The following is a 25,448-nucleotide window of genomic DNA, read 5'->3' as shown; positions in this document are numbered from 1 at the left end:
TGGTGGACGACCTAGAAAAGAAAGTATTCCCGCATTTTACTGGTGGGCGACCTAGAACAGAAAGTACTCCCGCATTTTACTGGTGGGAGACCTAGAACTGAAAGTATTCCCGCATTTTACTGGTGTGCGACCTAGAACAGAAAGTACTCCCGCATTTTACTGGTGGGCGACCTAGAACAGAAAGTATTCCCGCATTTTACTGGTGGGCGACCTAGAACAGAAAGTATTCCCGCATTTTACTGGTGGGCGACCTAGAACAGAAAGTATTCCCGCATTTTATTGGTGGGCGACCTAGAACAGAAAGTATTCCCGCATTATACTGGTGGGCGCCCTAGAACAGAAAGTACTCCCGCATTTTACTGGTGGGCGACCTAGAACAGAAAGTATTCCCGCATTTTACTGGTGGGCGACCCAAAACAGAAAGTATTCCCGCATTTTACTGGTGGGCGACCTAGAACAGAAAGTACTCCCGCATTTTACTGGTGGGCGACTTAGAATAGAAAGTACTACCGCATTTTACTGGTGGGCGACCTAGAACAGAAAGTATTCCCGCATTTTACTGGTGGGCGACCTAGAACATATAGTATTCCCGCATTTTACTGGTGGGCGACCTAGAACAGAAAGTATTCCCGCATTTTACTGGTGGGCGACCTAGAACAGAAAGTACTCCCGCATTTTACTGGTGGGCGACCTAGAACAGAAAGTATTCCCGCATTTTACTGGTGGGCGACCTAGAACAAAAAGTACTCCCGCATTTTACTGGTGGGCGACCTAGAACAGAAAGTACTCCCGCATTTTACTGGTGGCCAACCTAGAACAGAAAGTGTTCCCGCATTTTACTGGTGGGCGACCTAGAACAGAAAGTATTCCCACATTTTACTGGTGGGCGACCTAGAACAGAAAGTATTCCCGCATTTTATTGGTGGGCGACCTAGAACAGAAAGTATTCCCGCATTATACTGGTGGGCGACCTAGAACAGAAAGTATTCCCGCATTTTACTGGTGGGCGACCTAGAACAGAAAGTACTCCCGCATTTTACTGGTGGGCGACCTAGAACAGAAAGTATTCCCGCATTTTACTGGTGGGCGACCTAGAACAAAAAGTACTCCCGCATTTTACTGGTGGGCGACCTAGAACAGAAAGTACTCCCGCATTTTACTGGTGGCCAACCTAGAACAGAAAGTGTTCCCGCATTTTACTGGTGGGCGACCTAGAACAGAAAGTGTTCCCGCATTTTACTGGTGGGCGACCTAGAACAGAAAGTATTCCCGCATTTTACTGGTGGACGACCTAGAACAGAAAGTGTTCCTGCATTTTACTGGTGGGCGACCCAGAACAGAAAGTATTCCCACATTTTACTGGTGGGCGACCTAGAACAGAAAGTATTCCCGCATTTTACTGGTGGGCGACCTAGAACAGAAAGTATTCCCGCATTTTACTGGTGGGCGACCTAGAACAGAAAGTATTCCCGCATTTTACTGGTGGGCGACCTAGAACAGAAAGTACTCCCGCATTTTACTGGTGGGCGACTTAGAATAGAAAGTACTACCGCATTTTACTGGTGGGCGACCTAGAACAGAAAGTATTCCCGCATTTTACTGGTGGGCGACCTAGAACAGAAAGTATTCCCGCATTTTACTGGTGTGCGACCTAGAACAGAAAGTACTCCCGCATTTTACTGGTGGGCGACCTAGAATAGAAAGTATTCCCGCATTTTACTGGTGGGCGACCTAGAACAGAAAGTATTCCCGCATTTTACTGGTGGGCGACCTAGAACAGAAAGTATTCCCGCATTTTACTGGTGGGCGACCTAGAACAGAAAGTATTCCCGCATTTTATTGGTGGGCGACCTAGAACAGAAAGTATTCCCGCATTATACTGGTGGGCGCCCTAGAACAGAAAGTACTCCCGCATTTTACTGGTGGGCGACCTAGAACAGAAAGTATTCCCGCATTTTACTGGTGGGCGACCTAGAACAGAAAGTATTCCCGCATTTTACTGGTGGGCGACCTAGAACAGAAAGTATTCCCGCATTTTACTGGTGGGCGACCTAGAATAGAAAGTATTCCCGCATTTTACTGGTGGGCGACCCAGAACAGAAAGTATTCCCGCATTTTACTGGTGGGCGACCTAGAACAGAAAGTACTCCCGCATTTTACTGGTGGGCGACCTAGAACAGAAAGTATTCCCGCATTTTACTGGTGGGCGACCTAGAACAAAAAGTACTCCCGCATTTTACTGGTGGGCGACCTAGAACAGAAAGTACTCCCGCATTTTACTGGTGGCCAACCTAGAACAGAAAGTGTTCCCGCATTTTACTGGTGGGCGACCTAGAACAGAAAGTGTTCCCGCATTTTACTGGTGGGCGACCTAGAACAGAAAGTGTTCCCACATTTTACTGGTGGACGACCTAGAACAGAAAGTGTTCCTGCATTTTACTGGTGGGCGACCTAGAACAGAAAGTATTCCCGCATTTTACTGGTGGGCGACCTAGAACAGAAAGTACTCCCGCATTTTACTGGTGGGCGACCTAGAACAGAAAGTATTCCCGCATTTTACTGGTGGGCGACCTAGAACAAAAAGTACTCCCGCATTTTACTGGTGGGCGACCTAGAACAGAAAGTACTCCCGCATTTTACTGGTGGCCAACCTAGAACAGAAAGTGTTCCCGCATTTTACTGGTGGGCGACCTAGAACAGAAAGTATTCCCACATTTTACTAGTGGGCGACCTAGAACAGAAAGTATTCCCGCATTTTACTGGTGGGCGACCTAGAACAGAAAGTATTCCCGCATTTTATTGGTGGGCGACCTAGAACAGAAAGTATTCCCGCATTATACTGGTGGGCGCCCTAGAACAGAAAGTACTCCCGCATTTTACTGGTGGGCGACCTAGAACAGAAAGTATTCCCGCATTTTACTGGTGGGCGACCCAGAACAGAAAGTATTCCCGCATTTTACTGGTGGGCGACCTAGAACAGAAAGTATTCCCGCATTTTACTGGTGGGCGACCTAGAATAGAAAGTATTCCCGCATTTTACTGGTGGGCGACCCAGAACAGAAAGTATTCCCGCATTTTACTGGTGGGCGACCTAGAACAGAAAGTACTCCCGCATTTTACTGGTGGGCGACCTAGAACAGAAAGTATTCCAGCATTTTACTGGTGGGCGACCTAGAACAGAAAGTACTCCCGCATTTTACTGGTGGGCGACCTAGAACAGAAAGTATTCCCGCATTTTACTGGTGGGCGACCTAGAACAGAAAGTATTCCCGCATTTTACTGGTGGACGACCTAGAACAGAAAGTATTCCCGCATTTTACTGGTGGGCGACCTAGAACAGAAAGTACTCCCGCATTTTACTGGTGGGCGACCTAGAACAGAATGTATTCCCGCATTTTACTGGTGGGCGACCTAGAACAGAAAGTATTCCCGCATTTTATTGGTGGGCGACCTAAAACAGAAAGTATTCCCGCATTATACTGGTGGGCGACCTAGAACAGAAAGTATTCCCGCATTTTACTGGTGGGCGACCTAGAACAGAAAGTACTCCCGCATTTTACTGGTGGGCGACCTAGAACAGAAAGTATTCCCGCATTTTACTGGTGGGCGACCTAGAACAAAAAGTACTCCCGCATTTTACTGGTGGGCGACCTAGAACAGAAAGTACTCCCGCATTTTACTGGTGGCCAACCTAGAACAGAAAGTGTTCCCGCATTTTACTGGTGGGCGACCTAGAACAGAAAGTATTCCCGCATTTTACTGGTGGACGACCTAGAACAGAAAGTGTTCCTGCATTTTACTGGTGGGTGACCCAGAACAGAAAGTATTCCCACATTTTACTGGTGGGCGACCTAGAACAGAAAGTATTCCCGCATTTTACTGGTAGGCGACCTAGAACAGAAAGTATTCCCGCATTTTACTAGTGGGCGACCTAGAACAGAAAGTATTCCCGCATTTTACTGGTGGGCGACCTAGAACAGAAAGTACTCCCGCATTTTACTGGTGGGCGACTTAGAATAGAAAGTACTACCGCATTTTACTGGTGGGCGACCTAGAACAGAAAGTATTCCCGCATTTTACTGGTGGGCGACCTAGAACAGAAAGTATTCCCGCATTTTACTGGTGTGCGACCTAGAACAGAAAGTACTCCCGCATTTTACTGGTGGGCGACCTAGAATAGAAAGTATTCCCGCATTTTACTGGTGGGCGACCTAGAACAGAAAGTATTCCCGCATTTTACTGGTGGGCGACCTAGAACAGAAAGTATTCCCGCATTTTACTGGTGGGCGACCTAGAACAGAAAGTATTCCCGCATTTTATTGGTGGGCGACCTAGAACAGAAAGTATTCCCTGGTGGGCGCCCTAGAACAGAAAGTACTCCCGCATTTTACTGGTGGGCGACCTAGAACAGAAAGTATTCCCGCATTTTACTGGTGGGCGACCCAGAACAGAAAGTATTCCCGCATTTTACTGGTGGGCGACCTAGAACAGAAAGTATTCCCGCATTTTACTGGTGGGCGACCTAGAACAAAAAGTACTCCCGCATTTTACTGGTGGGCGACTTAGAATAGAAAGTACTACCGCATTTTACTGGTGGGCGACCTAGAACAGAAAGTATTCACGCATTTTACTGGTGGGCGACCTAGAACAGAAAGTATTCCCGCATTTTACTGGTGGGCGACCTAGAACAGAAAGTATTCCCGCATTTTACTGGTGGGCGACCTAGAACAGAAAGTATTCCCGCATTTTACTGGTGGACGACCTAGAACAGAAAGTATTCCCGCATTTTACTGGTGGGCGACCTAGAACAGAAAGTACTCCCGCATTTTACTGGTGGGCGACCTAGAACAGAAAGTATTCCCGCATTTTACTGGTGTGCGACCTAGAACAGAAAGTACTCCCGCATTTTACTGGTGGGCGACCTAGAACAGAAAGTATTCCCGTATTTTACTGGTGGGCGACCTAGAACAGAAAGTATTCCCGCATTTTATTGGTGGGCGACCTAGAATAGAAAGTATTCCCGCATTTTATTGGTGGGCGACCTAGAACAGAAAGTATTCCCGCATTATACTGGTGGGCGCCCTAGAACAGAAAGTACTCCCGCATTTTACTGGTGGGCGACCTAGAACAGAAAGTATTCCCGCATTTTACTGGTGGGCGACCCAGAACAGAAAGTATTCCCGCATTTTACTGGTGGGCGACCTAGAACAGAAAGTATTCCCGCATTTTACTGGTGGGCGACCTAGAATAGAAAGTATTCCCGCATTTTACTGGTGGGCGACCCAGAACAGAAAGTATTCCCGCATTTTACTGGTGGGCGACCTAGAACAGAAAGTACTCCCGCATTTTACTGGTGGGCGACCTAGAACAGAAAGTATTCCCGCATTTTACTGGTGGGCGACCTAGAACAGAAAGTACTCCCGCATTTTACTGGTGGGCAACCTAGAACAGAAAGTATTCCCGCATTTTACTGGTGGGCGACCTAGAACAAAAAGTACTCCCGCATTTTACTGGTGGGCGACCTAGAACAGAAAGTACTCCCGCATTTTACTGGTGGCCAACCTAGAACAGAAAGTGTTCCCGCATTTTACTGGTGGGCGACCTAGAACAGAAAGTATTCCCGCATTTTACTGGTGGGCGACATAGAACAGAAAGTATTCCCGCATTTTATTGGTGGGCGACCTAAAACAGAAAGTATTCCCGCATTATACTGGTGGGCGACCTAGAACAGAAAGTATTCCCGCATTTTACTGGTGGGCGACCTAGAACAGAAAGTACTCCCGCATTTTACTGGTGGGCGACCTAGAACAGAAAGTATTCCCGCATTTTACTGGTGGGCGACCTAGAACAAAAAGTACTCCCGCATTTTACTGGTGGGCGACCTAGAACAGAAAGTACTCCCGCATTTTACTGGTGGCCAACCTAGAACAGAAAGTGTTCCCGCATTTTACTGGTGGGCGACCTAGAACAGAAAGTGTTCCCGCATTTTACTGGTGGGCGACCTAGAACAGAAAGTGTTCCCACATTTTACTGGTGGACGACCTAGAACAGAAAGTGTTCCTGCATTTTACTGGTGGGCGACCTAGAACAGAAAGTATTCCCGCATTTTACTGGTGGGCGACCTAGAACAGAAAGTACTCCCGCATTTTACTGGTGGGCGACCTAGAACAGAAAGTATTCCCGCATTTTACTGGTGGGCGACCTAGAACAAAAAGTACTCCCGCATTTTACTGGTGGGCGACCTAGAACAGAAAGTACTCCCGCATTTTACTGGTGGCCAACCTAGAACAGAAAGTGTTCCCGCATTTTACTGGTGGGCGACCTAGAACAGAAAGTATTCCCACATTTTACTAGTGGGCGACCTAGAACAGAAAGTATTCCCGCATTTTACTGGTGGGCGACCTAGAACAGAAAGTATTCCCGCATTTTATTGGTGGGCGACCTAGAACAGAAAGTATTCCCGCATTATACTGGTGGGCGCCCTAGAACAGAAAGTACTCCCGCATTTTACTGGTGGGCGACCTAGAACAGAAAGTATTCCCGCATTTTACTGGTGGGCGACCCAGAACAGAAAGTATTCCCGCATTTTACTGGTGGGCGACCTAGAACAGAAAGTATTCCCGCATTTTACTGGTGGGCGACCTAGAATAGAAAGTATTCCCGCATTTTACTGGTGGGCGACCCAGAACAGAAAGTATTCCCGCATTTTACTGGTGGGCGACCTAGAACAGAAAGTACTCCCGCATTTTACTGGTGGGCGACCTAGAACAGAAAGTATTCCAGCATTTTACTGGTGGGCGACCTAGAACAGAAAGTACTCCCGCATTTTACTGGTGGGCGACCTAGAACAGAAAGTATTCCCGCATTTTACTGGTGGGCGACCTAGAACAGAAAGTATTCCCGCATTTTACTGGTGGACGACCTAGAACAGAAAGTATTCCCGCATTTTACTGGTGGGCGACCTAGAACAGAAAGTACTCCCGCATTTTACTGGTGGGCGACCTAGAACAGAATGTATTCCCGCATTTTACTGGTGGGCGACCTAGAACAGAAAGTATTCCCGCATTTTATTGGTGGGCGACCTAAAACAGAAAGTATTCCCGCATTATACTGGTGGGCGACCTAGAACAGAAAGTATTCCCGCATTTTACTGGTGGGCGACCTAGAACAGAAAGTACTCCCGCATTTTACTGGTGGGCGACCTAGAACAGAAAGTATTCCCGCATTTTACTGGTGGGCGACCTAGAACAAAAAGTACTCCCGCATTTTACTGGTGGGCGACCTAGAACAGAAAGTACTCCCGCATTTTACTGGTGGCCAACCTAGAACAGAAAGTGTTCCCGCATTTTACTGGTGGGCGACCTAGAACAGAAAGTATTCCCGCATTTTACTGGTGGACGACCTAGAACAGAAAGTGTTCCTGCATTTTACTGGTGGGTGACCCAGAACAGAAAGTATTCCCACATTTTACTGGTGGGCGACCTAGAACAGAAAGTATTCCCGCATTTTACTGGTAGGCGACCTAGAACAGAAAGTATTCCCGCATTTTACTAGTGGGCGACCTAGAACAGAAAGTATTCCCGCATTTTACTGGTGGGCGACCTAGAACAGAAAGTACTCCCGCATTTTACTGGTGGGCGACTTAGAATAGAAAGTACTACCGCATTTTACTGGTGGGCGACCTAGAACAGAAAGTATTCCCGCATTTTACTGGTGGGCGACCTAGAACAGAAAGTATTCCCGCATTTTACTGGTGTGCGACCTAGAACAGAAAGTACTCCCGCATTTTACTGGTGGGCGACCTAGAATAGAAAGTATTCCCGCATTTTACTGGTGGGCGACCTAGAACAGAAAGTATTCCCGCATTTTACTGGTGGGCGACCTAGAACAGAAAGTATTCCCGCATTTTACTGGTGGGCGACCTAGAACAGAAAGTATTCCCGCATTTTATTGGTGGGCGACCTAGAACAGAAAGTATTCCCTGGTGGGCGCCCTAGAACAGAAAGTACTCCCGCATTTTACTGGTGGGCGACCTAGAACAGAAAGTATTCCCGCATTTTACTGGTGGGCGACCCAGAACAGAAAGTATTCCCGCATTTTACTGGTGGGCGACCTAGAACAGAAAGTATTCCCGCATTTTACTGGTGGGCGACCTAGAACAAAAAGTACTCCCGCATTTTACTGGTGGGCGACTTAGAATAGAAAGTACTACCGCATTTTACTGGTGGGCGACCTAGAACAGAAAGTATTCACGCATTTTACTGGTGGGCGACCTAGAACAGAAAGTATTCCCGCATTTTACTGGTGGGCGACCTAGAACAGAAAGTATTCCCGCATTTTACTGGTGGGCGACCTAGAACAGAAAGTATTCCCGCATTTTACTGGTGGACGACCTAGAACAGAAAGTATTCCCGCATTTTACTGGTGGGCGACCTAGAACAGAAAGTACTCCCGCATTTTACTGGTGGGCGACCTAGAACAGAAAGTATTCCCGCATTTTACTGGTGTGCGACCTAGAACAGAAAGTACTCCCGCATTTTACTGGTGGGCGACCTAGAACAGAAAGTATTCCCGTATTTTACTGGTGGGCGACCTAGAACAGAAAGTATTCCCGCATTTTATTGGTGGGCGACCTAGAATAGAAAGTATTCCCGCATTTTATTGGTGGGCGACCTAGAACAGAAAGTATTCCCGCATTATACTGGTGGGCGCCCTAGAACAGAAAGTACTCCCGCATTTTACTGGTGGGCGACCTAGAACAGAAAGTATTCCCGCATTTTACTGGTGGGCGACCCAGAACAGAAAGTATTCCCGCATTTTACTGGTGGGCGACCTAGAACAGAAAGTATTCCCGCATTTTACTGGTGGGCGACCTAGAATAGAAAGTATTCCCGCATTTTACTGGTGGGCGACCCAGAACAGAAAGTATTCCCGCATTTTACTGGTGGGCGACCTAGAACAGAAAGTACTCCCGCATTTTACTGGTGGGCGACCTAGAACAGAAAGTATTCCCGCATTTTACTGGTGGGCGACCTAGAACAGAAAGTACTCCCGCATTTTACTGGTGGGCAACCTAGAACAGAAAGTATTCCCGCATTTTACTGGTGGGCGACCTAGAACAAAAAGTACTCCCGCATTTTACTGGTGGGCGACCTAGAACAGAAAGTACTCCCGCATTTTACTGGTGGCCAACCTAGAACAGAAAGTGTTCCCGCATTTTACTGGTGGGCGACCTAGAACAGAAAGTATTCCCGCATTTTACTGGTGGGCGACATAGAACAGAAAGTATTCCCGCATTTTATTGGTGGGCGACCTAAAACAGAAAGTATTCCCGCATTATACTGGTGGGCGACCTAGAACAGAAAGTATTCCCGCATTTTACTGGTGGGCGACCTAGAACAGAAAGTACTCCCGCATTTTACTGGTGGGCGACCTAGAACAGAAAGTATTCCCGCATTTTACTGGTGGGCGACCTAGAACAAAAAGTACTCCCGCATTTTACTGGTGGGCGACCTAGAACAGAAAGTACTCCCGCATTTTACTGGTGGCCAACCTAGAACAGAAAGTGTTCCCGCATTTTACTGGTGGGCGACCTAGAACAGAAAGTGTTCCCGCATTTTACTGGTGGGCGACCTAGAACAGAAAGTATTCCCGCATTTTACTGGTGGACGACCTAGAACAGAAAGTGTTCCTGCATTTTACTGGTGGGCGACCCAGAACAGAAAGTGTTCCCACATTTTACTGGTGGGCGACCTAGAACAGAAAGTATTCCCGCATTTTACTGGTGGGCGACCTAGAACAGAAAGTATTCCCGCATTTTACTGGTGGGCGACCTAGAACAGAAAGTACTCCCGCATTTTACTGGTGGGCGACTTAGAATAGAAAGTACTACCGCATTTTACTGGTGGGCGACCTAGAACAGAAAGTATTCCCGCATTTTACTGGTGGGCGACCTAGAACAGAAAGTATTCCCGCATTTTACTGGTGTGCGACCTAGAACAGAAAGTACTCCCGCATTTTACTGGTGGGCGACCTAGAATAGAAAGTATTCCCGCATTTTACTGGTGGGCGACATAGAACAGAAAGTATTCCCGCATTTTACTGGTGGGCGACCTAGAACAGAAAGTATTCCCGCATTTTACTGGTGGGCGACCTAGAACAGAAAGTATTCCCGCATTATACTGGTGGGCGCCCTAGAACAGAAAGTACTCCCGCATTTTACTGGTGGGCGACCTAGAACAGAAAGTATTCCCGCATTTTACTGGTGGGCGACCCAGAACAGAAAGTACTCCCGCATTTTACTGGTGGGCGACCTAGAACAGAAAGTATTCCCGCATTTTACTAGTGGGCGACCTAGAATAGAAAGTATTCCCGCATTTTACTGGTGGGCGACCCAGAACAGAAAGTATTCCCGCATTTTACTGGTGGGCGACCTAGAACAGTAAGTACTCCCGCATTTTACTGGTGGGCGACCTAGAACAAAAAGTACTCCCGCATTTTACTGGTGGGCGACCTAGAACAGAAAGTATTCCCGCATTTTACTGGTGGGCGACCTAGAATAGAAAGTATTCCCGCATTTTACTGGTGGGCGACCCAGAACAGAAAGTATTCCCGCATTTTACTGGTGGGCGACCTAGAACAGAAAGTACTCCCGCATTTTACTGGTGGGCGACCTAGAACAGAAAGTATTCCCGCATTTTACTGGTGGGCGACCTAGAACAGAAAGTACTCCCGCATTTTACTGGTGGGCGACCTAGAACAGAAAGTATTCCCGCATTTTACTGGTGGGCGACCTAGAACAAAAAGTATTCCCGCATTTTACTGGTGGGCAACCTAGAACAGAAAGTATTCCCGCATTTTACTGGTGGGCGACCTAGAACAGAAAGTACTCCCGCATTTTACTGGTGGGCGACCTAGAACAGAAAGTATTCCCGCATTTTACTGGTGGGCGACCTAGAACAGAAAGTATTCCCGCATTTTACTGGTGGGCGACCTAGAACAGAAAGTACTCCCGCATTTTACTGGTGGGCGACCTAGAACAGAAAGTATTCCCGCATTTTACTGGTGGGCGACCTAGAACAGAAAGTATTCCCGCATTATACTGGTGGGCGACCTAGAACAGAAAGTACTCCCGCATTTTAGTGGAGGGCGACCTAGAACAGAAAGTATTCACGCATTTTACTGGTGGGCGACCCAGAACAGAAAGTACTCCCGCATTTTACTGGTGGGCGACCTAGAACAGAAAGTATTCCCGCATTTTACTGGTGGGCGACCTAGAACAGAAAGTATTCCCGCATTATACTGGTGGGCGACCTAGAACAGAAAGTACTCCCGCATTTTAGTGGAGGGCGACCTAGAACAGAAAGTACTCCCGCATTTTACTGGTGGGCGACCTAGAACAGAAAGTACTCCCGCATTTTACAGGTGGGCGACCTAGAACAGAAAGTATTCCCGCATTTTACTGGTGGGCGACCTAGAACAGAATGTATTCCCGCATTTTACTGGTGGGCGACCTAGAATAGAAAGTATTCCCGCATTTTACTGGTGGGCGACCTAGAACAGAAAGTATTCCCGCATTTTACTGGTGGGCGACCTAGAACAGAAAGTATTCCTGCATTTTACTGGTGGGCAACATAGAACAGAAAGTACTCCCGCATTTTACTGGTGAGCGACCTAGAACAGTAAGTATTCCCGAATTATACTGGTGGGCGACCTAGAACAGAAAGTACTCCCGCATTTTACTGGTGGGCGACCTAGAACAGAAATTATTCCCGCATTTTACTGGTGGGCGACCCAGAACAGAAAGGATTCCCGCATTTTACTGGTGGGCGACCTAGAACAGAAAGTATTCCCGCATTTTACTGGTGGGAGACCTAGACCAGAAAGTATTCCCGCATTTTACTGGTGTGCGACCTAGAACAGAAAGTACTCCCGCATTTTACTGGTGGGCGACCTAAAACAGAAAGTACTCCCGCATTTTACTGGTGGGCGACCTAGAACAGAAAGTAGTCTCGCATTTTACTGGTGGGCGACCTAGAACAGAAAGTATTCCCGCATTTTACTGGTGGGCGACCTAGAACAGAAAGTACTCCCGCATTTTACTGGTGGGCGACCTAGAACAGAAAGTATTCCCGCATTTTACTGGTGGGCGACCTAGAACAGAAAGTATTCCCGCATTTTACTGGTGGGCGACCTAGAACAGAAAGTATTCCCGCATTTTACTGGTGGGCGACCTAGAACAGAAAGTACTCCCGCATTTTACTGGTGGGCGACCTAGAACAGAAAGTACTCCCGCATTTTACTGGTGGGCGACCTAGAACAGAAAGTATTCCCGCATTTTACTGGTGGGCGACCTAGAACAGAAAGTACTCCCGCATTTTACTGGTGGGCAACCTAGAACAGAAAGTATTCCCGCATTTTACTGGTGGGCGACCTAGAACAGAAAGTACTCCCGCATTTTACTGGTGGGCGACCTAGAACAGAAAGTATTCCCGCATTTTACTGGTGGGCGACCTAGAACAGAAAGTACTCCCGCATTTTACTGGTGGGCGACCTAGAACAGAAAGTATTCCCGCATTTTACTGGTGGGCGACCCAGAACAGAAAGTACTCCCGCATTTTACTGGTGGGCGACCTAGAACAGAAAGTATTCCCGCATTTTACTGGTGGGCGACCTAGAACAGAAAGTATTCCCGCATTATACTGGTGGGCGACCTAGAACAGAAAGTACTCCCGCATTTTAGTGGAGGGCGACCTAGAACAGAAAGTACTCCCGCATTTTACTGGTGGGCGACCTAGAACAGAAAGTACTCCCGCATTTTACAGGTGGGCGACCTAGAACAGAAAGTATTCTCGCATTTTACTGGTGGGCGACCTAGAACAGAATGTATTCCCGCATTTTACTGGTGGGCGACCTAGAATAGAAAGTATTCCCGCATTTTACTGGTGGGCGACCTAGAACAGAAATTATTCCCGCATTTTACTGGTGGGCGACCCAGAACAGAAAGGATTCCCGCATTTTACTGGTGGGCGACCTAGAACAGAAAGTATTCCCGCATTTTACTGGTGGGCGACCTAGAACAGAAAGTATTCCCGCATTTTACTGGTGGGCGACCTAGAACAGAAAGTATTCCCGCATTTTACTGGTGGGCGACCTAGAATAGAAAGTATTCCCGCATTTTACTGGTGGGCGACCCAGAACAGAAAGTATTCCCGCATTTTACTGGTGGGCGACCTAGAACAGAAAGTACTCCCGCATTTTACTGGTGGGCGACCTAGAACAGAAAGTATTCCCGCATTTTACTGGTGGGCGACCTAGAACAGAAAGTACTCCCGCATTTTACTGGTGGGCGACCTAGAACAGAAAGTATTCCCGCATTATACTGGTGGGCGACCTAGAACAGAAAGTACTCCCGCATTTTAGTGGAGGGCGACCTAGAACAGAAAGTACTCCCGCATTTTACTGGTGGGCGACCTAGAACAGAAAGTACTCCCGCATTTTACAGGTGGGCGACCTAGAACAGAAAGTATTCTCGCATTTTACTGGTGGGCGACCTAGAACAGAATGTATTCCTGCATTTTACTGGTGGTCGACCTAGAACAGAAAGTATTCCCGCATTTTACTGGTGGGCGACCTAGAACAGAAAGTATTCCTGCATTTTACTGGTGGGCAACATAGAACAGAAAGTACTCCCGCATTTTACTGGTGAGCGACCTAGAACAGTAAGTATTCCCAAATTATACTGGTGGGCGACCTAGAACAGAAAGTACTCCCGCATTTTACTGGTGGGCGACCCAGAACAGAAAGTATTCCCGCATTTTACTGGTGGGCGACCTAGAACAGAAAGTATTCCCGCATTTTACTGGTGGGCGACCTAGAATAGAAAGTATTCCCGCATTTTACTGGTGGGCGACCCAGAACAGAAAGTATTCCCGCATTTTACTGGTGGGCGACCTAGAACAGAAAGTACTCCCGCATTTTACTGGTGGGCGACCTAGAACAGAAAGTATTCCCGCATTTTACTGGTGGGCGACCTAGAACAGAAAGTACTCCCGCATTTTACTGGTGGGCGACCTAGAACAGAAAGTATTCCCGCATTTTACTGGTGGGCGACCCAGAACAGAAAGTACTCCCGCATTTTACTGGTGGGCGACCTAGAACAGAAAGTATTCCCGCATTTTACTGGTGGGCGACCTAGAACAGAAAGTATTCCCGCATTATACTGGTGGGCGACCTAGAACAGAAAGTACTCCCGCATTTTAGTGGAGGGCGACCTAGAACAGAAAGTACTCCCGCATTTTACTGGTGGGCGACCTAGAACAGAAAGTACTCCCGCATTTTACAGGTGGGCGACCTAGAACAGAAAGTATTCTCGCATTTTACTGGTGGGCGACCTAGAACAGAATGTATTCCTGCATTTTACTGGTGGTCGACCTAGAACAGAAAGTATTCCCGCATTTTACTGGTGGGCGACCCTAGAACAGAAAGTATTCCCGCATTTTACTGGTGGGCGACCTAGAACAGAAAGTACTCCCGCATTTTACTGGTGGGCGACCTAGAACAGAAAGTACTCCCGCATTTTACTGGTGGGCGACCTAGAACAGAAAGTATTCCCGCATTTTACTGGTGGGCGACCTAGAACAGAAAGTACTCCCGCATTTTACTGGTGGGCGACCTAGAACAGAAAGTATTCCCGCATTTTACTGGTGGGCGACCCAGAACAGAAAGTACTCCCGCATTTTACTGGTGGGCGACCTAGAACAGAAAGTATTCCCGCATTTTACTGGTGGGCGACCTAGAACAGAAAGTATTCCCGCATTATACTGGTGGGCGACCTAGAACAGAAAGTACTCCCGCATTTTAGTGGAGGGCGACCTAGAACAGAAAGTACTCCCGCATTTTACTGGTGGGCGACCTAGAACAGAAAGTACTCCCGCATTTTACAGGTGGGCGACCTAGAACAGAAAGTATTCTCGCATTTTACTGGTGGGCGACCTAGAACAGAATGTATTCCCGCATTTTACTGGTGGGCGACCTAGAATAGAAAGTATTCCCGCATTTTACTGGTGGGCGACCTAGAACAGAAATTATTCCCGCATTTTACTGGTGGGCGACCCAGAACAGAAAGGATTCCCGCATTTTACTGGTGGGCGACCTAGAACAGAAAGTATTCCCGCATTTTACTGGTGGGCGACCTAGAACAGAAAGTATTCCCGCATTTTACTGGTGGGCGACCTAGAACAGAAAGTATTCCCGCATTTTACTGGTGGGCGACCTAGAATAGAAAGTATTCCCGCATTTTACTGGTGGGCGACCCAGAACAGAAAGTATTCCCGCATTTTACTGGTGGGCGACCTAGAACAGAAAGTACTCCCGCATTTTACTGGTGGGCGACCTAGAACAGAAAGTATTCCCGCATTTTACTGGTGGGCGACCTAGAACAGAAAGTACTCCCGCATTTTACTGGTGGGCGACCTAGAACAGAAAGTATTCCCGCATTATACTGGTGGGCGACCTAGAACAGAAAGTACTCCCGCATTTTAGTGGAGGGCGACCTAGAACAGAAAGTACTCCCGCATTTTACTGGTGGGCGACCTAGAACAGAAAGTACTCCCGCATTTTACAGGTGGGCGACCTAGAACAGAAAGTATTCTCGCATTTTACTGGTGGGCGACCTAGAACAGAATGTATTCCTGCATTTTACTGGTGGTCGACCTAGAACAGAAAGTATTCCCGCATTTTACTGGTGGGCGACCTAGAACAGAAAGTATTCCTGCATTTTACTGGTGGGCAACATAGAACAGAAAGTACTCCCGCATTTTACTGGTGAGCGACCTAGAACAGTAAGTATTCCCAAATTATACTGGTGGGCGACCTAGAACAGAAAGTACTCCCGCATTTTACTGGTGGGCGACCCAGAACAGAAAGTATTCCCGCATTTTACTGGTGGGCGACCTAGAACAGAAAGTATTCCCGCATTTTACTGGTGGGCGACCTAGAATAGAAAGTATTCCCGCATTTTACTGGTGGGCGACCCAGAACAGAAAGTATTCCCGCATTTTACTGGTGGGCGACCTAGAACAGAAAGTACTCCCGCATTTTACTGGTGGGCGACCTAGAACAGAAAGTATTCCCGCATTTTACTGGTGGGCGACCTAGAACAGAAAGTACTCCCGCATTTTACTGGTGGGCGACCTAGAACAGAAAGTATTCCCGCATTATACTGGTGGGCGACCTAGAACAGAAAGTACTCCCGCATTTTAGTGGAGGGCGACCTAGAACAGAAAGTACTCCCGCATTTTACTGGTGGGCGACCTAGAACAGAAAGTACTCCCGCATTTTACAGGTGGGCGACCTAGAACAGAAAGTATTCTCGCATTTTACTGGTGGGCGACCTAGAACAGAATGTATTCCTGCATTTTACTGGTGGTCGACCTAGAACAGAAAGTATTCCCGCATTTTACTGGTGGGCGACCCAGAACAGAAAGTATTCCCGCATTTTACTGGTGGGCGACCTAGAACAGAAAGTACTCCCGCATTTTACTGGTGGGCGACCTAGAACAGAAAGTATTCCCGCATTTTACTGGTGGGCGACCTAGAACAGAAAGTACTCCCGCATTTTACTGGTGGGCGACCTAGAACAGAAAGTATTCCCGCATTTTACTGGTGGGCGACCTAGAACAGAAAGTATTCCCGCATTTTACTGGTGGACAACCTAGAACAGAAAGTATTCCCGCATTTTACTGGTGGGCGACCTAGAACAGAAAGTACTCCTGCATTTTACTGGTGGACGACCTAGAACAGAAAGTATTCCCGCATTTTACTGGTGGGCGACCTAGAACAGAAAGTACTCCCGCATTTTAGTGGAGGGCGACCTAGAACAGAAAGTACTCCCGCATTTTACTGGTGGGCGACCTAGAACAGAAAGTACTCCCGCATTTTAGTGGAGGGCGACCTAGAACAGAAAGTACTCCCGCATTTTACTGGTGGGCGACCTAGAACAGAAAGTACTCCCGCATTTTACAGGTGGGCGACCTAGAACAGAAAGTATTCCCGCATTTTACTGGTGGGCGACCTAGAACAGAAAGTATTCCCGCATTTTACTGGTGGGCGACCTAGAACAGAAAGTATTCCCGCATTTTACTGGTGGGCGACCTAGAACAGAAAGTACTCCCGCATTTTACTGGTGGGCGACCTAGAACAGAAAGTACTCCCGCATTTTACTGGTGGGCGACCTAGAACAGAAAGTATTCCCGCATTTTACTGGTGGGCGACCTAGAACAGAAAGTACTCCCGCATTTTACTGGTGGGCGACCTAGAACAGAAAGTATTCCCGCATTTTACTGGTGGGCGACCTAGAACAGAAAGTATTCCCGCATTTTACTGGTGGACAACCTAGAACAGAAAGTATTCCCGCATTTTACTGGTGGGCGACCTAGAACAGAAAGTACTCCTGCATTTTACTGGTGGACGACCTAGAACAGAAAGTATTCCCGCATTTTACTGGTGGGCGACCTAGAACAGAAAGTACTCCCGCATTTTAGTGGAGGGCGACCTAGAACAGAAAGTACTCCCGCATTTTACTGGTGGGCGACCTAGAACAGAAAGTACTCCCGCATTTTAGTGGAGGGCGACCTAGAACAGAAAGTACTCCCGCATTTTACTGGTGGGCGACCTAGAACAGAAAGTACTCCCGCATTTTACAGGTGGGCGACCTAGAACAGAAAGTATTCCCGCATTTTACTGGTGGGCGACCTAGAACAGAAAGTACTCCCGCATTTTACTGGTGGGCGACCTAGAATAGAAAGTATTCCCGTATTTTACTGGTGGGCGACCTAGAACAGAAAGTATTCCCGCATTTTACTGGTGGGCGACCTAGAACAGAAAGTATTCCCGCATTTTACTGGTGGGCAACATAGAACAGAAAGTACTCCCGCATTTTACTGGTGAGCGACCTAAAACAGTAAGTATTCCCGAATTATACTGGTGGGCGACCTAGAACAGAGAGTATTCCCGCATTTTACTGGTGGACAACCTAGAACAGAAAGTATTCCCGCATTTTACTGGTGGGCGACCTAGAACAGAAAGTACTCCTGCATTTTACTGGTGGACGACCTAGAACAGAAAGTATTCCCGCATTTTACTGGTGGGCGACCTAGAACAGAAAGTACTCCCGCATTTTAGTGGAGGGCGACCTAGAACAGAAAGTACTCCCGCATTTTACTGGTGGGCGACCTAGAACAGAAAGTACTCCCGCATTTTAGTGGAGGGCGACCTAGAACAGAAAGTACTCCCGCATTTTACTGGTGGGCGACCTAGAACAGAAAGTACTCCCGCATTTTACAGGTGGGCGACCTAGAACAGAAAGTATTCCCGCATTTTACTGGTGGGCGACCTAGAACAGAAAGTATTCCCGCATTTTACTGGTGGGCGACCTAGAACAGAAAGTATTCCCGCATTTTACTGGTGGGTGACCTAGAACAGAAAGTATTCCTGCATTTTACTGGTGGGCGACCTAGAACAGAAAGTATTCCCGCATTTTACTGGTGGGCGACCTAGAACAGAAAGTATTCCCGCATTTTACTGGTGGGCGACCTAGAACAGAAAGTATTCCCGCATTTTACTGGTGGGCGACCTAGAATAGAAAGTGTTCCCGCATTTTACTGGTGGGCGACCTAGAACAGAAAGTGTTCCCGCATTTTACTGGTGGGCGACCCAGAACAGAAAGGATTCCCGCATTTTACTGGTGGGCGACCTAGAACAGAAAGTATTCCCGCATTTTACTGGTGGGAGACCTAGACCAGAAAGTATTCCCGCATTTTACTGGTGTGCGACCTAGAACAGAAAGTACTCCCGCATTTTACTGGTGGGCGACCTAAAACAGAAAGTACTCCCGCATTTTACTGGTGGGCGACCTAGAACAGAAAGTAGTCTCGCATTTTACTGGTGGGTGACCTAGAACAGAATGTATTCCCGCATTTTACTGGTGGGCGACCTAGAACAGAAAGTACTCCCGCATTTTACTGGTGGGCGACCTAGAACAGAATGTATTCCCGCATTTTACTGGTGGGCGACTTAGAACAGAAAGTATTCCCGCATTTTACTGGTGGGTGACCTAGAACAGAAAGTATTCCTGCATTTTACTGGTGGGCGACCTAGAACAGAAAGTATTCCCGCATTTTACTGGTGGGCGACCTAGAACAGAAAGTATTCCCGCATTTTACTGGTGGGCGACCTAGAACAGAAAGTATTCCCGCATTTTACTGGTGGGCGACCTAGAACAGAATGTATTCCCGCATTTTACTGGTGGGCGACCTAGAACAGAAAGTATTCCCGCATTTTACTGGTGGGCGACCCAGAACAGAAAGTATTCCCGCATTTTACTGGTGGGCGACCTAGAACAGAAAGTATTCCCGCATTTTACTGGTGGGCGACCTAGAACAGAAAGTATTCCCGCATTTTACTGGTGGGCGACCTAGAACAGAAAGTATTCCCGCATTTTACTGGTGGGCGACCTAGAACAGAAAGTATTCCCGCATTTTACTGGTGGGCGACCTAGAACAGAAAGTATTCCCGCATTTTACTGGTGGGCGACCTAGAACAGAAAGTATTCCCGCATTTTACTGGTGGGCGACCTAGAACAGAAAGTACTCCCGCATTTTACTGGTGGGCGACCTAGAACAGAAAGTATTCCCGCATTTTACTGGTGGGAGACCTAGAACAGAAAGTATTCCCGCATTTTACTGGTGGGCGACCTAGAACAGAAAGTATTCCCGCATTTTACTGGTGGGTGACCTAGAACAGAAAGTATTCCTGCATTTTACTGGTGGGCGACCTAGAACAGAAAGTATTCCCGCATTTTACTGGTGGGCGACCTAGAACAGAAAGTATTCCCGCATTTTACTGGTGGGCGACCTAGAACAGAAAGTATTCCCGCATTTTACTGGTGGGCGACCTAGAATAGAAAGTGTTCCCGCATTTTACTGGTGGGCGACCTAGAACAGAAAGTGTTCCCGCATTTTACTGGTGGGCGACCTAGAACAAAAAGTGTTCCCGCATTTTACTGGTGGGCGACCTAGAACAGAAAGTACTCCCGCATTTTACTGGTGGGCGTCCCAGAACAGAAAGTATTCCCGCATTTTACTGGTGGGCGACCTAGAACAGAAAGTATTCCCGCATTTTACTGGTGGGCGACCTAGAACAGAAAGTATTCCGGCATTTTACTGGTGGGCGACCTAGAACAGAAAGTATTCCGGCATTTTACTGGTGGGCGACCTAGAACAGAAAGTGTTCCCGCATTTTACTGGTGGGCGACCTAGAACAGAAAGTGTTCCCGCATTTTACTGGTGGGCGACCTAGAACAGAAAGTGTTCCCGCATTTTACTGGTGGGCGACCTAGAAAAGAAAGTATTCCCGCATTTTACTGGTGGGCGACCTAGAACAGAAAGTATTCCCGCATTTTACTGGTGGGCGACCTAGAACAGAAAGTATTCCCGCATTTTACTGGTGGGCGACCTAGAACAGAAAGTATTCCCACATTTTACTGGTGGGCGACCCAGAACAGAAAGTATTCCCGCATTTTACTGGTGGGCGACCTAGAACAGAAAGTATTCCCGCATTTTACTGGTGGACGACCTAGAAAAGAAAGTATTCCCGCATTTTACTAGTGGGCGACCTAGAAAAGAAAGTATTCCCGAATTTTACTGGTGGGCGACCTAGAACAGAAAGTATTCCCGCATTTTACTGGTGGGCGACCTAGAACAGAAAGTATTCCCGCATTTTACTGGTGGGCGACCTAGAACAGAAAGTATTCCGGCATTTTACTGGTGGGCGACCTAGAACAGAAAGTATTCCGGCATTTTACTGGTGGGCGACCTAGAACAGAAATTGTTCCCGCATTTTACTGGTGGGCGACCTAGAACAGAAAGTGTTCCCGCATTTTACTGGTGGGCGACCTAGAACAGAAAGTGTTCCCGCATTTTACTGGTGGGCGACCTAGAACAGAAAGTATTCCCGCATTTTACTGGTGGGCGACCTAGAACAGAAAGTATTCCCGCATTTTACTGGTGGGCGACCCAGAACAGAAAGTACTCCCGCATTTTACTGGTGGGCGACCTAGAACAGAAAGTATTCCCGCATTTTACTGGTGGGCGACCCAGAACAGAAAGTATTCCCGCATTTTACTGGTGGGCCACCTAGAACAGAAAGTATTCCCGCATTTTACTGGTGGGAGACCTAGACCAGAAAGTATTCCCGCATTTTACTGGTGTGCGACCTAGAACAGAAAGTACTCCCGCATTTTACTGGTGGGCAACATAGAACAGAAAGTACTCCCGCATTTTACTGGTGAGCGACCTAAAACAGTAAGTATTCCCGAATTATACTGGTGGGCGACCTAGAACAGAGAGTATTCCCGCATTTTACTGGTGGACAACCTAGAACAGAAAGTATTCCCGCATTTTACTGGTGGGCGACCTAGAACAGAAAGTACTCCTGCATTTTACTGGTGGACGACCTAGAACAGAAAGTATTCCCGCATTTTACTGGTGGGCGACCTAGAACAGAAAGTATTCCCGCATTTTACTGGTGGGCAACATAGAACAGAAAGTACTCCCGCATTTTACTGGTGAGCGACCTAAAACAGTAAGTATTCCCGAATTATACTGGTGGGCGACCTAGAACAGAGAGTATTCCCGCATTTTACTGGTGGACAACCTAGAACAGAAAGTATTCCCGCATTTTACTGGTGGGCGACCTAGAACAGAAAGTACTCCTGCATTTTACTGGTGGACGACCTAGAACAGAAAGTATTCCCGCATTTTACTGGTGGGCGACCTAGAACAGAAAGTACTCCCGCATTTTAGTGGAGGGCGACCTAGAACAGAAAGTACTCCCGCATTTTACTGGTGGGCGACCTAGAACAGAAAGTACTCCCGCATTTTAGTGGAGGGCGACCTAGAACAGAAAGTACTCCCGCATTTTACTGGTGGGCGACCTAGAACAGAAAGTACTCCCGCATTTTACAGGTGGGCGACCTAGAACAGAAAGTATTCCCGCATTTTACTGGTGGGCGACCTAGAACAGAAAGTATTCCCGCATTTTACTGGTGGGCGACCTAGAACAGAAAGTATTCCCGCATTTTACTGGTGGGTGACCTAGAACAGAAAGTATTCCTGCATTTTACTGGTGGGCGACCTAGAACAGAAAGTATTCCCGCATTTTACTGGTGGGCGACCTAGAACAGAAAGTATTCCCGCATTTTACTGGTGGGCGACCTAGAACAGAAAGTATTCCCGCATTTTACTGGTGGGCGACCTAGAATAGAAAGTGTTCCCGCATTTTACTGGTGGGCGACCTAGAACAGAAAGTGTTCCCGCATTTTACTGGTGGGCGACCCAGAACAGAAAGGATTCCCGCATTTTACTGGTGGGCGACCTAGAACAGAAAGTATTCCCGCATTTTACTGGTGGGAGACCTAGACCAGAAAGTATTCCCGCATTTTACTGGTGTGCGACCTAGAACAGAAAGTACTCCCGCATTTTACTGGTGGGCGACCTAAAACAGAAAGTACTCCCGCATTTTACTGGTGGGCGACCTAGAACAGAAAGTAGTCTCGCATTTTACTGGTGGGTGACCTAGAACAGAATGTATTCCCGCATTTTACTGGTGGGCGACCTAGAACAGAAAGTACTCCCGCATTTTACTGGTGGGCGACCTAGAACAGAATGTATTCCCGCATTTTACTGGTGGGCGACTTAGAACAGAAAGTATTCCCGCATTTTACTGGTGGGTGACCTAGAACAGAAAGTATTCCTGCATTTTACTGGTGGGCGACCTAGAACAGAAAGTATTCCCGCATTTTACTGGTGGGCGACCTAGAACAGAAAGTATTCCCGCATTTTACTGGTGGGCGACCTAGAACAGAAAGTATTCCCGCATTTTACTGGTGGGCGACCTAGAACAGAATGTATTCCCGCATTTTACTGGTGGGCGACCTAGAACAGAAAGTATTCCCGCATTTTACTGGTGGGCGACCCAGAACAGAAAGTATTCCCGCATTTTACTGGTGGGCGACCTAGAACAGAAAGTATTCCCGCATTTTACTGGTGGGCGACCTAGAACAGAAAGTATTCCCGCATTTTACTGGTGGGCGACCTAGAACAGAAAGTATTCCCGCATTTTACTGGTGGGCGACCTAGAACAGAAAGTATTCCCGCATTTTACTGGTGGGCGACCTAGAACAGAAAGTATTCCCGCATTTTACTGGTGGGCGACCTAGAACAGAAAGTATTCCCGCATTTTACTGGTGGGCGACCTAGAACAGAAAGTACTCCCGCATTTTACTGGTGGGCGACCTAGAACAGAAAGTATTCCCGCATTTTACTGGTGGGAGACCTAGAACAGAAAGTATTCCCGCATTTTACTGGTGGGCGACCTAGAACAGAAAGTATTCCCGCATTTTACTGGTGGGTGACCTAGAACAGAAAGTATTCCTGCATTTTACTGGTGGGCGACCTAGAACAGAAAGTATTCCCGCATTTTACTGGTGGGCGACCTAGAACAGAAAGTATTCCCGCATTTTACTGGTGGGCGACCTAGAACAGAAAGTATTCCCGCATTTTACTGGTGGGCGACCTAGAATAGAAAGTGTTCCCGCATTTTACTGGTGGGCGACCTAGAACAGAAAGTGTTCCCGCATTTTACTGGTGGGCGACCTAGAACAAAAAGTGTTCCCGCATTTTACTGGTGGGCGACCTAGAACAGAAAGTACTCCCGCATTTTACTGGTGGGCGTCCCAGAACAGAAAGTATTCCCGCATTTTACTGGTGGGCGACCTAGAACAGAAAGTATTCCCGCATTTTACTGGTGGGCGACCTAGAACAGAAAGTATTCCGGCATTTTACTGGTGGGCGACCTAGAACAGAAAGTATTCCGGCATTTTACTGGTGGGCGACCTAGAACAGAAAGTGTTCCCGCATTTTACTGGTGGGCGACCTAGAACAGAAAGTGTTCCCGCATTTTACTGGTGGGCGACCTAGAACAGAAAGTGTTCCCGCATTTTACTGGTGGGCGACCTAGAAAAGAAAGTATTCCCGCATTTTACTGGTGGGCGACCTAGAACAGAAAGTATTCCCGCATTTTACTGGTGGGCGACCTAGAACAGAAAGTATTCCCGCATTTTACTGGTGGGCGACCTAGAACAGAAAGTATTCCCACATTTTACTGGTGGGCGACCCAGAACAGAAAGTATTCCCGCATTTTACTGGTGGGCGACCTAGAACAGAAAGTATTCCCGCATTTTACTGGTGGACGACCTAGAAAAGAAAGTATTCCCGCATTTTACTAGTGGGCGACCTAGAAAAGAAAGTATTCCCGAATTTTACTGGTGGGCGACCTAGAACAGAAAGTATTCCCGCATTTTACTGGTGGGCGACCTAGAACAGAAAGTATTCCCGCATTTTACTGGTGGGCGACCTAGAACAGAAAGTATTCCGGCATTTTACTGGTGGGCGACCTAGAACAGAAAGTATTCCGGCATTTTACTGGTGGGCGACCTAGAACAGAAATTGTTCCCGCATTTTACTGGTGGGCGACCTAGAACAGAAAGTGTTCCCGCATTTTACTGGTGGGCGACCTAGAACAGAAAGTGTTCCCGCATTTTACTGGTGGGCGACCTAGAACAGAAAGTATTCCCGCATTTTACTGGTGGGCGACCTAGAACAGAAAGTATTCCCGCATTTTACTGGTGGGCGACCCAGAACAGAAAGTACTCCCGCATTTTACTGGTGGGCGACCTAGAACAGAAAGTATTCCCGCATTTTACTGGTGGGCGACCCAGAACAGAAAGTATTCCCGCATTTTACTGGTGGGCCGACCTAGAACAGAAAGTATTCCCGCATTTTACTGGTGGGAGACCTAGACCAGAAAGTATTCCCGCATTTTACTGGTGTGCGACCTAGAACAGAAAGTACTCCCGCATTTTACTGGTGGGCGACCTAAAACAGAAAGTACTCCCGCATTTTACTGGTGGGCGACCTAGAACAGAAAGTAGTCTCGCATTTTACTGGTGGGCGACCTAGAACAGAATGTATTTCCGCATTTTACTGGTGGGCGACCTAGAACAGAAAGTATTCCCGCATTTTACTGGTGGGTGACCTAGAACAGAAAGTATTCCTGCATTTTACTGGTGGGCGACCTAGAACAGAAAGTATTCCCGCATTTTACTGGTGGGCGACCTAGAACAGAAAGTATTCCCGCATTTTACTGGTGGGCGACCTAGAACAGAAAGTATTCCGGCATTTTACTGGTGGGCGACCTAGAACAGAAAGTATTCCGGCATTTTACTGGTGGGCGACCTAGAACAGAAATTGTTCCCGCATTTTACTGGTGGGCGACCTAGAACAGAAAGTGTTCCCGCATTTTACTGGTGGGCGACCTAGAACAGAAAG

This window comes from Nicotiana tabacum, chromosome 1 (genome assembly GCF_000715075.1).
Source record: "Nicotiana tabacum cultivar K326 chromosome 1, ASM71507v2, whole genome shotgun sequence".
In the NCBI taxonomy this organism is placed as follows: Eukaryota; Viridiplantae; Streptophyta; class Magnoliopsida; order Solanales; family Solanaceae; genus Nicotiana; species Nicotiana tabacum.
The sequence above is the reverse complement of the archived record's forward strand: the minus strand, read 5'-3'. Positions refer to the sequence as shown.